The sequence below is a fragment of the Pseudophryne corroboree genome, chromosome 11 (genome assembly GCF_028390025.1).
Source record: "Pseudophryne corroboree isolate aPseCor3 chromosome 11, aPseCor3.hap2, whole genome shotgun sequence".
Lineage (NCBI taxonomy): Eukaryota > Metazoa > Chordata > Amphibia > Anura > Myobatrachidae > Pseudophryne > Pseudophryne corroboree.
The window spans coordinates 168,191,232-168,208,004 of NC_086454.1; the positions used below are offsets into that span (position 1 = coordinate 168,191,232).

Genomic DNA, 16,773 nt, shown 5'->3' on the forward strand with positions numbered 1-16,773 from the left:
GAATGAATATTTCTGTATCTTGTAGAAATTAAGATCTTACACTCTGAGAGAAAGTTTTATATGTGTTATTAGAAGGGAGATTCCATGGTGTTATGGTTAGCACTCTGTACTCTGAATCCAGTAAATTGAGTTCAAATCTCGGTGGCACCAGGTGCATTTTAGTACCTTCAGTTTAAGTCCTTGATTGACAAAAACTTTTCTTTTTTATACATATAATACATTTTTTAAATCACTGATTATTGTAAATATGTACTAAAATCTAAAAAAAGGTAGTTATAGAAATGTTTGTAATTATATGAATTTTACTGTGTAATCCAAATAAGCATTGATGTTAATATATGTACAATAACTTCAATAAAATGTGTCTTCTAAGAATCTAACATTTTAGAATTTTTTTTTTAGATGTTCCCTAATGAATGTGGTTTCTTGGTTTATTAGTAACCACTCCACTCTGATCTTTGAATACAGTGATCTGTATTTAAATCTTGGTAGGTCCTATTGGTTTTTTGTAAGTACCATTCAGTTCATATCTCTCTGAGAGAACATTCTTATAAAAATATTTAGATGCTCCCTAATGGATGAGGTTTCATGGTGTATTGGTAAACATTTTGGACTCTGAATCCATGATCTATATTTAAATCTTGGTAGGTTCTATTGGTTTTGTTGTAAGTACAATACAGTTAATATCTCTGAGAAAGAAAATATCTATAAATTGCATAAATTAAGAATCTTACACACTGAGAGACAGGTTTATCTGTCATTTAATTCCAATAAAATGTATCCACTAAGAATCTTATACTCTGACAAAAAAATGTACTTGCTACCATATGAATGAGGTTTCATTGTGTACTATTAACAATTCTGGACTCAGAAACCTATAATCTGTATAAAAATTTGGTAGGTCCTAATGGCTTTTTTTTGTAAATACAATGTAATACTTATCTCTATGACTATTATTCCTGTAACTTGTAGAAAATAAGATCTCACACTCTAAGAGAAAGTTGTATATGTGGTGTTAGAATAGAGGTTCCATGGTGTAATGGTTAGCACTCTGGACTCTGAATACAGCGATCCGAGTTCAAATCTCGGTGGGACCTGATGTGTTTTAGTACCTTCAGTTTAAGTTCTTGATTGACAGAAAGTCTTCTTTTTCATACATATAATCATTTTTTTAAATCACTGAATTTTGTAAATATGTACGAAAAGCTAAAAAAGGTAGTTATGGAAATGTATGTAATTATATGAATTTTACTATATAACCCAAATAAGCGTTGATGTAAATATATGTACAATTATTGCAATAAAATGTGTCTTCTAAGAATCTAACATTTTAGAAAAAAATGTTTAGCTCTCCCTCGTGAATGAGGTTTCTTGGTGTATTGGTAACCACTCTGATCTTTGAATCCAGTGATCTGTATTTAAATCTTGGTAGGTCCTATTGGTTTTTTGTAAGTACTGTTCAGTTTATATTTCTCTGAGAGTACATTCTAATAAAAACTGTTTAAATGCTTCCTCATGAATGAGGTTTCCTGGTGTATTTGTAACCATTTTGGACTCTGAATCCATGATTTGTATTAACATCTTGGTAGGTCCTATTGTTTTTTGTAAGTATTATGTAGTTCATATCTCTGAGAAAGAAAATATCTATAAATTGTATAAATTAAGAATCATACATACTGAGAGACAGGTTTATCTGTAATATAATTCCAATAAAATGTAACCTCTAAGAATCTTACACTGTGAGAAATTTTTTTACATGCCACCATATGATTGAGCTTTCATGGTGTACTGTTAACAATTCTGGACTCTGAAACCAATAATCTGTATATACAAATTGGTAGGTCCTAATGGTTTTATTTGTAAATACAATGTAGTACATATCTCTCTGAATGAATATTTCTGTATCTTGTAGAAATTAAGATCTTACACTCTGAGAGAAAGTTTTATATGTGTTATTAGAAGGGAGATTCCATGGTGTTATGGTTAGCACTCTGAACTCTGAATCCAGTAAATTGAGTTCAAATCTCGGTGGCACCAGGTGCATTTTAGTACCTTCAGTTTAAGTCCTTGATTGACAAAAACTTTTCTTTTTTATACATATAATACATTTTTTAAATCACTGATTATTGTAAATATGTACTAAAATCTAAAAAAAGGTAGTTATAGAAATGTTTGTAATTATATGAATTTTACTGTGTAATCCAAATAAGCATTGATGTTAATATATGTACAATAACTTCAATAAAATGTGTCTTCTAAGAATCTAACATTTTAGAATTTTTTTTTTAGATGTTCCCTAATGAATGTGGTTTCTTGGTTTATTAGTAACCACTCCACTCTGATCTTTGAATACAGTGATCTGTATTTAAATCTTGGTAGGTCCTATTGGTTTTTTGTAAGTACCATTCAGTTCATATCTCTCTGAGAGTACATTCTTATAAAAATATTTAGATGCTCCCTAATGGATGAGGTTTCATGGTGTATTGGTAAACATTTTGGACTCTGAATCCATGATCTATATTTACATCTTGGTAGGTTCTATTGATTTTGTTGTAAGTACAATACAGTTAATATCTCTGAGAAAGAAAATATCTATAAATTGCATAAATTAAGAATCTTACACACTGAGAGACAGGTTTATCTGTCATTTAATTCCAATAAAATGTATCCACTAAGAATCTTATACTCTGACAAAAAAATGTACTTGCTACCATATGAATGAGGTTTCATTGTGTACTGTTAACAATTCTGGACTCTGAAACCTATAATCTGTATAAAAATGTGGTAGGTCCTAATGGCTTTTTTTTTGTAAATACAATGTAATACTTATCTCTATGATTATTATTCCTGTAACTTGTAGAAAATAAGATCTCACACTCTAAGAGAAAGTTGTATATGTGGTGTTAGAATAGAGCTTCCATGGTGTAATGGTTAGCACTCTGGACTCTGAATTCAGCGATCCGAGATCAAATCTCGGTGGGACCTGATGTGTTTTAGTACCTTCAGTTTAAGTTCTTGATTGACAGTAAGTCTTCTTTTTCATACATATAATCATTTTTTTAAATCACTGATTTTTGTAAATATGTACGAAAAGCTAAAAAAGGTAGTTATAGAAATGTATGTAATTATATGAATTGTACTATATAACCCAAATAAGCGTTGATGTAAATATATGTACAATTATTGCAATAAAATGTGTCTTCTAAGAATCTAACATTTTAGAAAAAATGTTTAGCTCTCCCTCGTGAATGAGGTTTCTTGGTGTATTGGTAACCACTCTGATCTTTGAATCCAGTGTTCTGTATTTAAATCTTGGTAGGTCCAATTGGTTTTTTGTAAGTACCGTTCAGTTTATATTTCTCTGAGAGTACATTCTAATAAAAACTTTTTAAATGCTTCCTCATGAATGAGGTTTCCTGGTGTATTTGTAACCATTTTGGACTCTGAATCCATGATTTGTATTAACATCTTGGTAGGTCCTATTGTTTTTTTGTTAGTATTATGCAGTTTATATTTCTGAGAAAGAAAATATCTATAAATTGCATAAATTAAGAATCATATATACTGAGAGACAGGTTTATCTGTAATATAATTCCAATAAAATGTAACCTCTAAGAATCTTACACTGTGAGAAAATTTTTTACATGCCACCATATGAATGAGCTTTCATGGTGTACTGTTAACAATTCTGGACTCTGAAACCAATAATCTGTATATACAAATTGGTAGGTCCTAATGGTTTTATTAGTAAATACAATGTAGTACATATCTCTCTGAATGAATATTTCTGTATCTTGTAGAAATTAAGATCTTACACTCTGAGAGAAAGTTTTATATGTGTTATTAGAAGGGAGATTCCATGGTGTTATGGTTAGCACTCTGTACTCTGAATCCAGTAAATTGAGTTCAAATCTCGGTGGCACCAGGTGCATTTTAGTACCTTCAGTTTAAGTCCTTGATTGACAAAAACTTTTCTTTTTTATACATATAATACATTTTTTAAATCACTGATTATTGTAAATATGTACTAAAATCTAAAAAAAGGTAGTTATAGAAATGTTTGTAATTATATGAATTTTACTGTGTAATCCAAATAAGCATTGATGTTAATATATGTACAATAACTTCAATAAAATGTGTCTTCTAAGAATCTAACATTTTAGAATTTTTTTTTTAGATGTTCCCTAATGAATGTGGTTTCTTGGTTTATTAGTAACCACTCCACTCTGATCTTTGAATACAGTGATCTGTATTTAAATCTTGGTAGGTCCTATTGGTTTTTTGTAAGTACCATTCAGTTCATATCTCTCTGAGAGAACATTCTTATAAAAATATTTAGATGCTCCCTAATGGATGAGGTTTCATGGTGTATTGGTAAACATTTTGGACTCTGAATCCATGATCTATATTTAAATCTTGGTAGGTTCTATTGGTTTTGTTGTAAGTACAATACAGTTAATATCTCTGAGAAAGAAAATATCTATAAATTGCATAAATTAAGAATCTTACACACTGAGAGACAGGTTTATCTGTCATTTAATTCCAATAAAATGTATCCACTAAGAATCTTATACTCTGACAAAAAAATGTACTTGCTACCATATGAATGAGGTTTCATTGTGTACTGTTAACAATTCTGGACTCTGAAACCTATAATCTGTATAAAAATTTGGTAGGTCCTAATGGCTTTTTTTTTGTAAATACAATGTAATACTTATCTCTATGATTATTATTCCTGTAACTTGTAGAAAATAAGATCTCACACTCTAAGAGAAAGTTGTATATGTGGTGTTAGAATAGAGGTTCCATGGTGTAATGGTTAGCACTCTGGACTCTGAATCCAGCGATCCGAGTTCAAATCTCGGTGGGACCTGATGTGTTTTAGTACCTTCAGTTTAAGTTCTTGATTGACAGAAAGTCTTCTTTTTCATACATATAATCATTTTTTTAAATCACTGAATTTTGTAAATATGTACGAAAAGCTAAAAAAGGTAGTTATGGAAATGTATGTAATTATATGAATTTTACTATATAACCCAAATAAGCGTTGATGTAAATATATGTACAATTATTGCAATAAAATGTGTCTTCTAAGAATCTAACATTTTAGAAAAAAATGTTTAGCTCTCCCTCGTGAATGAGGTTTCTTGGTGTATTGGTAACCACTCTGATCTTTGAATCCAGTGATCTGTATTTAAATCTTGGTAGGTCCTATTGGTTTTTTGTAAGTACTGTTCAGTTTATATTTCTCTGAGAGTACATTCTAATAAAAACTGTTTAAATGCTTCCTCATGAATGAGGTTTCCTGGTGTATTTGTAACCATTTTGGACTCTGAATCCATGATTTGTATTAACATCTTGGTAGGTCCTATTGTTTTTTGTAAGTATTATGCAGTTCATATCTCTGAGAAAGAAAATATCTATAAATTGCATAAATTAAGAATCATACATACTGAGAGACAGGTTTATCTGTAATATAATTCCAATAAAATGTAACCTCTAAGAATCTTACACTGTGAGAAAAATTTTTACATGCCACCATATGAATGAGCTTTCATGGTGTACTGTTAACAATTCTGGACTCTGAAACCAATAATCTGTATATACAAATTGGTAGGTCCTAATGGTTTTATTTGTAAATACAATGTAGTACATATCTCTCTGAATGAATATTTCTGTATCTTGTAGAAATTAAGATCTTACACTCTGAGAGAAAGTTTTATATGTGTTATTAGAAGGGAGATTCCATGGTGTTATGGTTTGCACTCTGTACTCTGAATCCAGTAAATTGAGTTCAAATCTCGGTGGCACCAGGTGCATTTTAGTACCTTCAGTTTAAGTCCTTGATTGACAAAAACTTTTCTTTTTTATACATATAATACATTTTTTAAATCACTGATTATTGTAAATATATACTAAAATCTAAAAAAAGGTAGTTATAGAAATGTTTGTAATTATATGAATTTTACTGTGTAATCCAAATAAGCATTGATGTTAATATATGTACAATAACTTCAATAAAATGTGTCTTCTAAGAATCTAACATTTTAGAATTTGTTTTTTAGATGTTCCCTAATGAATGTGGTTTCTTGGTTTATTAGTAACCACTCCACTCTGATCTTTGAATACAGTGATCTGTATTTAAATCTTGGTAGGTCCTATTGGTTTTTTGTAAGTACCATTCAGTTCATATCTCTCTGAGAGTACATTCTTATAAAAATATTTAGATGCTCCCTAATGGATGAGGTTTCATGGTGTATTGGTAAACATTTTGGACTCTGAATCCATGATCTATATTTAAATCTTGGTAGGTTCTATTGGTTTTGTTGTAAGTACAATACAGTTAATATCTCTGAGAAAGAAAATATCTATAAATTGCATAAATTAAGAATCTTACACACTGAGAGACAGGTTTATCTGTCATTTAATTCCAATAAAATGTATCCACTAAGAATCTTATACTCTGACAAAAAAATGTACTTGCTACCATATGAATGAGGTTTCATTGTGTACTGTTAACAATTCTGGACTCTGAAACCTATAATCTGTATAAAAATGTGGTAGGTCCTAATGGCTTTTTTTTGTAAATACAATGTAATACTTATCTCTATGATTATTATTCCTGTAACTTGTAGAAAATAAGATCTCACACTCTAAGAGAAAGTTGTATATGTGGTGTTAGAATAGAGCTTCCATGGTGTAATGGTTAGCACTCTGGACTCTGAATTCAGCGATCCGAGATCAAATCTCGGTGGGACCTGGTGTGTTTTAGTACCTTCAGTTTAAGTTCTTGATTGACAGAAAGTCTTCTTTTTCATACATATAATCATTTTTTTAAATCACTGATTTTTGTAAATATGTACGAAAAGCTAAAAAAAGTAGTTATAGAAATGTATGTAATTATATGAATTGTACTATATAACCCAAATAAGCGTTGATGTAAATATATGTACAATTATTGCAATAAAATGTGTCTTCTAAGAATCTAACATTTTAGAAAAAAATGTTTAGCTCTCCCTCGTGAATGAGGTTTCTTGGTGTATTGGTAACCACTCTGATCTTTGAATCCAGTGTTCTGTATTTAAATCTTGGTAGGTCCAATTGGTTTTTTGTAAGTACCGTTCAGTTTATATTTCTCTATGAGTACATTCTAATAAAAACTTTTTAAATGCTTCCTCATGAATGAGGTTTCCTGGTGTATTTGTAACCATTTTGGACTCTGAATCCATGATTTGTATTAACATCTTGGTAGGTCCTATTGTTTTTTTGTTAGTATTATGCAGTTCATATTTCTGAGAAAGAAAATATCTATAAATTGCATAAATTAAGAATCATATATACTGAGACAGGTTTATCTGTAATATAATTCCAATAAAATGTAACCTCTAAGAATCTTACACTGTGAGAAAAATTTTTACATGCCACCATATGAATGAGCTTTCATGGTGTACTGTTAACAATTCTGGACTCTGAAACCAATAATCTGTATATAAAAATTGGTAGGTCCTAATGGTTTTATTTGTAAATACAATGTAGTACATATCTCTCTGAATGAATACTTCTGTATCTTGTAGAAATTAAGATCTTACACTCTGAGAGAAAGTTTTATATGTGTTATTAGAAGGGAGATTCCATGGTGTTATGGTTAGCACTCTGTACTCTGAATCCAGTAAATTGAGTTCAAATCTCGGTGGCACCAGGTGCATTTTAGTACCTTCAGTTTAAGTCCTTGATTGACAAAAACTTTTCTTTTTTATACATATAATACATTTTTTAAATCACTGATTATTGTAAATATGTACTAAAATCTAAAAAAAGGTAGTTATAGAAATGTTTGTAATTATATGAATTTTACTGTGTAATCCAAATAAGCATTGATGTTAATATATGTACAATAACTTCAATAAAATGTGTCTTCTAAGAATCTAACATTTTAGATTTTTTTTTTTAGATGTTCCCTAATGAATGTGGTTTCTTGGTTTATTAGTAACCACTCCACTCTGATCTTTGAATACAGTGATCTGTATTTAAATCTTGGTAGGTCCTATTGGTTTTTTGTAAGTACCATTCAGTTCATATCTCTCTGAGAGTACATTCTTATAAAAATATTTAGATGCTCCCTAATGGATGAGGTTTCATGGTGTATTGGTAAACATTTTGGACTCTGAATCCATGATCTATATTTAAATCTTGGTAGGTTCTATTGGTTTTGTTGTAAGTACAATACAGTTAATATCTCTGAGAAAGAAAATATCTATAAATTGCATAAATTAAGAATCTTACACACTGAGAGACAGGTTTATCTGTCATTTAATTCCAATAAAATGTATCCACAAAGAATCTTATACTCTGACAAAAAAATGTACTTGCTACCATATGAATGAGGTTTCATTGTGTACTGTTAACAATTCTGGACTCTGAAACCTATAATCTGTATAAAAATGTGGTAGGTCCTGATGGCTTTTTTTTGTAAATACAATGTAATACTTATCTCTCTGATTATTATTCCTGTAACTTGTAGAAAATAAGATCTCACACTCTAAGAGTAAGTTGTATATTTGGTGTTAGAAGAGAGGTTCCATGGTGTAATGGTTAGCACTCTGGACTCTGAATCCAGCGATCCGAGTTCAAATCTCGGTGGGACCTGATGTGTTTTAGTACCTTCAGTTTAAGTTCTTGATTGACAGAAAGTCTTCTTTTTCATACATATAATCATTTTTTTAAATCACTGATTTTTGTAAATATGTACGAAAAGCTAAAAAAGGTAGTTATAGAAATGTATGTAATTATATGAATTGTACTATATAACCCAAATAAGCGTTGATGTAAATATATGTACAATTATTGCAATAAAATGTGTCTTCTAAGAATCTAACATTTTATAAAAAAATGTTTAGCTCTCCCTCGTGAATGAGGTTTCTTGGTGTATTGGTAACCACTCTGATCTTTGAATCCAGTGATCTGTATTTAAATCTTGGTAGGTCCTATTGGTTTTTTGTAAGTACCGTTCAGTTTATATTTCTCTGAGAGTACATTCTAATAAAAACTGTTTAAATGCTTCCTCATGAATGAGGTTTCCTGGTGTATTTGTAACCATTTTGGACTCTGAATCCATGATTTGTATTAACATCTTGGTAGGTCCTATTGTTTTTTTGTTAGTATTATGCAGTTCATATCTCTGAGAAAGAAAATATCTATAAATTGCATAAATTAAGAATCATATATACTGAGAGACAGGTTTATCTGTAATATAATTCCAATAAAATGTAACCTCTAAGAATCTTACACTGTGAGAAATTTTTTTACATGCCACCATATGAATGAGCTTTCATGGTGTACTGTTAACAATTCTGGACTCTGAAACCAATAATCTGTATATACAAATTGGTAAGTCCTAATGGTTTTATTTGTAAATACAATGTAGTACATATCTCTCTGAATGAATATTTCTGTATCTTGTAGAAATTAAGATCTTACACTCTGAGAGAAAGTTTTAAATGTGTTATTAGAAGGGAGATTCCATTGTGTTATGGTTAGCACTCTGTACTCTGAATCCAGTAAATTGAGTTCAAATCTCGGTGGGAACAGGTGCATTTTAGTACCTTCAGTTTAAGTCCTTGATTGATAAAAACTTTTCTTTTTTATACATATAATACATTTTTTAAATCACTGATTATAGTAAATATGTATTAAAATCTAAAAAAAGGTAGTTATAGAAATGTTTGTAATTATATGAATTTTACTGTGTAATCCAAATAAGCATTGATGTTAATATATGTACAATAATTGCAATAAAATGTGTCTTCTAAGAATCTAACATTTTAGAAAAAAATGTTTAGATGTTCCCTAATGAATGTGGTTTCTTGGTATATTGGAAACCACTCCACTCTGATCTTTGAATACAGTGATATGTATTTAAATCTTGGTAGGTCCTATTGGTTTTTTGTAAGTACCATTCAGTTCATATCTCTCTGAGAGTACATTCTTATAAAAATATTTAGATGCTCCCTAATGGATGAGGTTTCATGGTGTATTGATAAACATTTTGGACTCTGAATCCATGATCTATATTTACATCTTGGTAGGTTCTATTGGTTTTGTTGTAAGTACAATATAGTTAATATCTCAGAGAAAGAAAATATCTATAAATTGCATAAATTAAGAATCTTACACACTGAGAGACAGGTTTATCTGTCATTTAATTCCAATAAAATGTATCCACTAAGAATCTTATACTCTGACAATAAAATGTACATGCTACCATATGAATGAGGTTTCATTGTGTACTGTTAACAATTCTGGACTCTGAAACCTATAATCTGTATAAAAATTTAGTAGGTCCTAATGGCTTTTTTTGTAAATACAATGTAATACTTATCTCTATGATTATTATTCCTGTAACTTGTAGAAAATAAGATCTCACACTCTAAGAGAAAGTTGTATATGTGGTGTTAGAAGAGAGGTTCCATGGTGTAATGGTTAGCACTCTGGACTCTGAATCCAGCGATCCGAGTTCAAATCTCGGTGGGACCTGATATGTTTTAGTACCTTCAGTTTAAGTACTTGATTGACAGAAAGTCTTCTTTTTCATACATATAATCATTTTTTTAAATCACTGATTTTTGTAAATATGTACAAAAAGCTAAAAAAGGTAGTTATAGAAAAGTATGTAATTATATGAATTTTACTATATAACCCAAATAAGCGTTGATGTAAATATATGTACAATAATTGCAATAAAATGTGTCTTCTAAGAATCTAACAATTTAGAAAAAAATGTTTAGCTCTCCCTCGTGAATGAGGTTTCTTGGTGTATTGGTAACCACTCTGATCTTTGAATCCAGTGATCTGTATTTAAATCTTGGTAGGTCCTATTGGTTTTTTGTAAGTACCATTCAGTTTATATTTCTCTGAGAGTACATTCTAATAAAAACTGTTTAAATGCTTCCTCATGAATGAGGTTTCCTGGTGTATTTGTAACCATTTTGGACTCTGAATCCATGATTTGTATTAACATCTTGGTAGGTCCTATTGTTTTTTTGTTAGTATTATGCAGTTCATATCTCTGAGAAAGAAAATATCTATAAATTGCATAAATTAAGAATCATATATACTGAGAGACAGGTTTATCTGTAATATAATTCCAATAAAATGTAACCTCTAAGAATCTTACACTGTGAGAAAAAATTTTACATGCCACCATATGAATGAGCTTTCATGGTGTACTGTTAACAATTCTGGACTCTGAAACCAATAATCTGTATATACAAATTGGTAGGTCCTAATGGTTTTATTTGTAAATACAATGTAGTACATATCTCTCTGAATGAATATTTCTGTATCTTGTAGAAATTAAGATCTTACACTCTGAGAGAAAGTTTTATATGTGTTATTAGAAGGGAGATTCCATGGTGTTATGGTTAGCACTCTGTACTCTGAATCCAGTAAATTGAGTTCAAATCTCGGTGGCACCAGGTGCATTTTAGTACCTTCAGTTTAAGTCCTTGATTGACAAAAACTTTTCTTTTTTATACATATAATACATTTTTTAAATCACTGATTATTGTAAATATGTACTAAAATCTAAAAAAAGGTAGTTATAGAAATGTTTGTAATTATATGAATTTTACTGTGTAATCCAAATAAGCATTGATGTTAATATATGTACAATAACTTCAATAAAATGTGTCTTCTAAGAATCTAACATTTTAGAAAAAAATGTTTAGATGTTCCCTAATGAATGTTGTTTCTTGGTGTATTGGTAACCACTCCACTCTGATCTTTGAATACAGTGATCTGTATTTAAATCTTGGTAGGTCCTATTGGTTTTTTGTAAGTACCATTCAGTTCATATCTCTCTGAGAGTACATTCTTATAAAAATATTTAGATGCTCCCTAATGGATGAGGTTTCATGGTGTATTGGTAAACATTTTGGACTCTGAATCCATGATCTACATTTAAATCTTGGTAGGTTCTATTGGTTGTGTTGTAAGTACAATACAGTTAATATCTCTGAGAAAGAAAATATCTATAAATTGCATAAATTAAGAATCTTACACACTGAGAGACAGGTTTATCTGTCATTTAATTCCAATAAAATGTATCCACTAAGAATCTTATACTCTGACAAAAAAATGTACTTGCTACCATATGAATGAGGTTTCATTGTGTACTGTTAACAATTCTGCACTCTGAAACCTATAATCTGTATAAAAATTTGGTAGGTCCTAATGGCTTTTTTTTGTAAATACAATGTAATACTTATCTCTATGATTATTATTCCTGTAACTTGTAGAAAATAAGATCTCACACTCTAAGAGAAAGTTGTATATGTGGTGTTAGAATAGAGGTTCCATGGTGTAATGGTTAGCACTCTGGACTCTGAATCCAGCGATCCGAGTTCAAATCTCGGTGGGACCTGATGTGTTTTAGTACCTTCAGTTTAAGTTCTTGATTGACAGAAAGTCTTCTTTTTCATACATATAATCATTTTTTTAAATCACTGATTTTTGTAAATATGTACGAAAAGCTAAAAAAGGTAGTTATAGAAATGTATGTAATTATATGAATTTTACTATATAACCCAAATAAGCGTTGATGTAAATATATGTACAATAATTGCAATAAAATGTGTCTTCTAAGAATCTAACAATTTAGAAAAAAATGTTTAGCTCTCCCTCGTGAATGAGGTTTCTTGGTGTATTGGTAACCACTCTGATCTTTGAATCCAGTGATCTGTATTTAAATCTTGGTAGGTCCTATTGGTTTTTTGTAAGTACCATTCAGTTTATATTTCTCTGAGAGGACATTCTAATAAAAACTGTTTAAATGCTTCCTCATGAATGAGGTTTCCTGGTGTATTTGTAACCATTTTGGACTCTGAATCCATGATTTGTATTAACATCTTGGTAGGTCCTATTGTTTTTTTGTTAGTATTATGCAGTTCATATCTCTGAGAAAGAAAATATCTATAAATTGCATAAATTAAGAATCATATATACTGAGAGACAGGTTTATCTGTAATATAATTCCAATAAAATGTAACCTCTAAGAATCTTACACTGTGAGAAAATTTTTTACATGCCACCATATGAATGAGCTTTCATGGTGTACTGTTAACAATTCTGGACTCTGAAACCAATAATCTGTATATACAAATTGGTAGGTCCTAATGGTTTTATTTGTAAATACAATGTAGTACATATCTCTCTGAATGAATATTTCTATATCTTGTAGAAATTAAGATCTTACAATCTGAGAGAAAGTTTTATATGTGTTGTTAGAAGGGAGATTCCATGGTGTTATGGTTAGCACTCTGTACTCTGAATCCAGTAAATTGAGTTCAAATCTCGGTGGCACCAGGTGCATTTTAGTACCTTCAGTTTAAGTCCTTGATTGACAAAAACTTTTCTTTTTTATACATATAATACATTTTTTAAATCACTGATTATTGTAAATATGTACTAAAATCTAAAAAAAGGTAGTTGTAGAAATGTTTGTAATTATATGAATTTTACTGTGTAATCCAAATAAGCATTGATGTTAATATATGTACAATAACTTCAATAAAATGTGTCTTCTAAGAATCTAACATTTTAGAATTTTTTTTTTAGATGTTCCCTAATGAATGTGGTTTCTTGGTTTATTAGTAACCACTCCACTCTGATCTTTGAATACAGTGATCTGTATTTAAATCTTGGTAGGTCCTATTGGTTTTTTGTAAGTACCATTCAGTTCATATCTCTCTGAGAGTACATTCTTATAAAAATATTTAGATGCTCCCTAATGGATGAGGTTTCATGGTGTATTGGTAAACATTTTGGACTCTGAATCCATGATCTATATTTAAATCTTGGTAGGTTCTATTGGTTTTGTTGTAAGTACAATACAGTTAATATTTCTGAGAAAGAAAATATCTATAAATTGCATAAATTAAGAATCTTACACACTGAGAGACAGGTTTATCTGTCATTTAATTCCAATAAAATGTATCCACTAAGAATCTTATACTCTGACAAAAAAATGTACTTGCTACCATATGAATGAGGTTTCATTGTGTACTGTTAACAATTCTGGACTCTGAAACCTATAATCTGTTTAAAAATTTGGTAGGTCCTAATGGCTTTTTTTTTGTAAATACAATGTAATACTTATCTCTATGATTATTATTCCTGTAACTTGTAGAAAATAAGATCTCACACTCTAAGAGAAAGTTGTATATGTGGTGCTAGAATAGAGGTTCCATGGTGTAATGGTTAGCACTCTGGACTCTGAATCCAGCGATCTGAGTTCAAATCTCGGTGGGACCTGATGTGTTTTAGTACCTTCAGTTTAAGTTCTTGATTGACAGAAAGTCTTCTTTTTCATACATATAATCATTTTTTTAAATCACTGATTTTTGTAAATATGTACGAAAAGCTAAAAAAGGTAGTTATAGAAATGTATGTAATTATATGAATTGTACTATATAACCCAAATAAGCGTTGATGTAAATATATGTACAATTATTGCAATAAAATGTGTCTTCTAAGAATCTAACATTTTATAAAAAAATGTTTAGCTCTCCCTCGTGAATGAGGTTTCTTGGTGTATTGGTAACCACTCTGATCTTTGAATCCAGTGATCTGTATTTAAATCTTGGTAGGTCCTATTGGTTTTTTGTAAGTACCGTTCAGTTTATATTTCTCTGAGAGTACATTCTAATAAAAACTGTTTAAATGCTTCCTCATGAATGAGGTTTCCTGGTGTATTTGTAACCATTTTGGACTCTGAATCCATGATTTGTATTAACATCTTGGTAGGTCCTATTGTTTTTTTGTTAGTATTATGCAGTTCATATCTCTGAGAAAGAAAATATCTATAAATTGCATAAATTAAGAATCATATATACTGAGAGACAGGTTTATCTGTAATATAATTCCAATAAAATGTAACCTCTAAGAATCTTACACTGTGAGAAATTTTTTTACATGCCACCATATGAATGAGCTTTCATGGTGTTCTGTTAACAATTCTGGACTCTGAAACCAATAATCTGTATATACAAATTGGTAGGTCCTAATGGTTTTATTTGTAAATACAATGTAGTACATATCTCTCTGAATGAATATTTCTGTATCTTGTAGAAATTAAGATCTTACACTCTGAGAGAAAGTTTTAAATGTGTTATTAGAAGGGAGATTCCATGGTGTTATGGTTAGCACTCTGTACTCTGAATCCAGTAAATTGAGTTCAAATCTCGGTGGGAACAGGTGCATTTTAGTACCTTCAGTTTAAGTCCTTGATTGATAAAAACTTTTCTTTTTTATACATATAATACATTTTTTAAATCACTGATTATAGTAAATATGTATTAAAATCTAAAAAAAGGTAGTTATAGAAATGTTTGTAATTATATGAATTTTACTGTGTAATCCAAATAAGCATTGATGTTAATATATGTACAATAATTGCAATAAAATGTGTCTTCTAAGAATCTAACATTTTAGAAAAAAATGTTTAGATGTTCCCTAATGAATGTGGTTTCTTGGTATATTGGTAACCACTCCACTCTGATCTTTGAATACAGTGATATGTATTTAAATCTTGGTAGGTCCTATTGGTTTTTTGTAAGTACCATTCAGTTCATATCTCTCTGAGAGTACATTCTTATAAAAATATTTAGATGCTCCCTAATGGATGAGGTTTCATGGTGTATTGATAAACATTTTGGACTCTGAATCCATGATCTATATTTACATCTTGGTAGGTTCTATTGGTTTTGTTGTAAGTACAATATAGTTAATATCTCAGAGAAAGAAAATATCTATAAATTGCATAAATTAAGAATCTTACACACTGAGAGACAGGTTTATCTGTCATTTAATTCCAATAAAATGTATCCACTAAGAATCTTATACTCTGACAATAAAATGTACATGCTACCATATGAATGAGGTTTCATTGTGTACTGTTAACAATTCTGGACTCTGAAACCTATAATCTGTATAAAAATTTAGTAGGTCCTAATGGCTTTTTTTGTAAATACAATGTAATACTTATCTCTATTATTATTATGCCTGTAACTTGTAGAAAATAAGATCTCACACTCTAAGAGAAAGTTGTATATGTGGTGTTAGAAGAGAGGTTCCATGGTGTAATGGTTAGCACTCTGGACTCTGAATCCAGCGATCCGAGTTCAAATCTCGGTGGGACCTGATATGTTTTAGTACCTTCAGTTTAAGTACTTGATTGACAGAAAGTCTTCTTTTTCATACATATAATCATTTTTTTAAATCACTGATTTTTGTAAATATGTACAAAAAGCTAAAAAAGGTAGTTATAGAAAAGTATGTAATTATATGAATTTTACTATATAACCCAAATAAGCGTTGATGTAAATATATGTACAATAATTGCAATAAAATGTGTCTTCTAAGAATCTAACAATTTAGAAAAAAATGTTTAGCTCTCCCTCGTGAATGAGGTTTCTTGGTGTATTGGTAACCACTCTGATCTTTGAATCCAGTGATCTGTATTTAAATCTTGGTAGGTCCTATTGGTTTTTTGTAAGTACCATTCAGTTTATATTTCTCTGAGAGTACATTCTAATAAAAACTGTTTAAATGCTTCCTCATGAATGAGGTTTCCTGGTGTATTTGTAACCATTTTGGACTCTGAATCCATGATTTGTATTAACATCTTGGTAGGTCCTATTGTTTTTTTGTTAGTATTATGCAGTTCATATCTCTGAGAAAGAAAATATCTATAAATTGCATAAATTAAGAATCATA

At 29.9% G+C, this 16,773-nt stretch overlaps 7 non-coding genes across 7 annotated transcripts; all 7 read left to right on the forward strand.

Moving 5' to 3' along the window:
- The first annotated feature begins 1,025 nt into the window (after positions 1 to 1,025).
- On the forward strand, positions 1,026 to 1,097 carry TRNAQ-CUG (transfer RNA glutamine (anticodon CUG)). Its single transcript has one exon. It is a non-coding gene; the product is annotated as a tRNA-Gln (tRNA).
- Positions 1,098 to 4,801: 3,704 nt separating this feature from the next.
- TRNAQ-CUG (transfer RNA glutamine (anticodon CUG)) lies at positions 4,802 to 4,873 on the forward strand. Its single transcript has one exon. It is a non-coding gene; the product is annotated as a tRNA-Gln (tRNA).
- Positions 4,874 to 8,574: 3,701 nt separating this feature from the next.
- Positions 8,575 to 8,646, forward strand: TRNAQ-CUG (transfer RNA glutamine (anticodon CUG)). The gene has a single exon. It is a non-coding gene; the product is annotated as a tRNA-Gln (tRNA).
- Positions 8,647 to 10,461: 1,815 nt separating this feature from the next.
- Positions 10,462 to 10,533, forward strand: TRNAQ-CUG (transfer RNA glutamine (anticodon CUG)). The gene has a single exon. It is a non-coding gene; the product is annotated as a tRNA-Gln (tRNA).
- Positions 10,534 to 12,349: 1,816 nt separating this feature from the next.
- TRNAQ-CUG (transfer RNA glutamine (anticodon CUG)) lies at positions 12,350 to 12,421 on the forward strand. Its single transcript has one exon. It is a non-coding gene; the product is annotated as a tRNA-Gln (tRNA).
- Positions 12,422 to 14,238: 1,817 nt separating this feature from the next.
- On the forward strand, positions 14,239 to 14,310 carry TRNAQ-CUG (transfer RNA glutamine (anticodon CUG)). The gene has a single exon. It is a non-coding gene; the product is annotated as a tRNA-Gln (tRNA).
- Positions 14,311 to 16,125: 1,815 nt separating this feature from the next.
- TRNAQ-CUG (transfer RNA glutamine (anticodon CUG)) lies at positions 16,126 to 16,197 on the forward strand. The gene has a single exon. It is a non-coding gene; the product is annotated as a tRNA-Gln (tRNA).
- Positions 16,198 to 16,773: the final 576 nt, after the last annotated feature.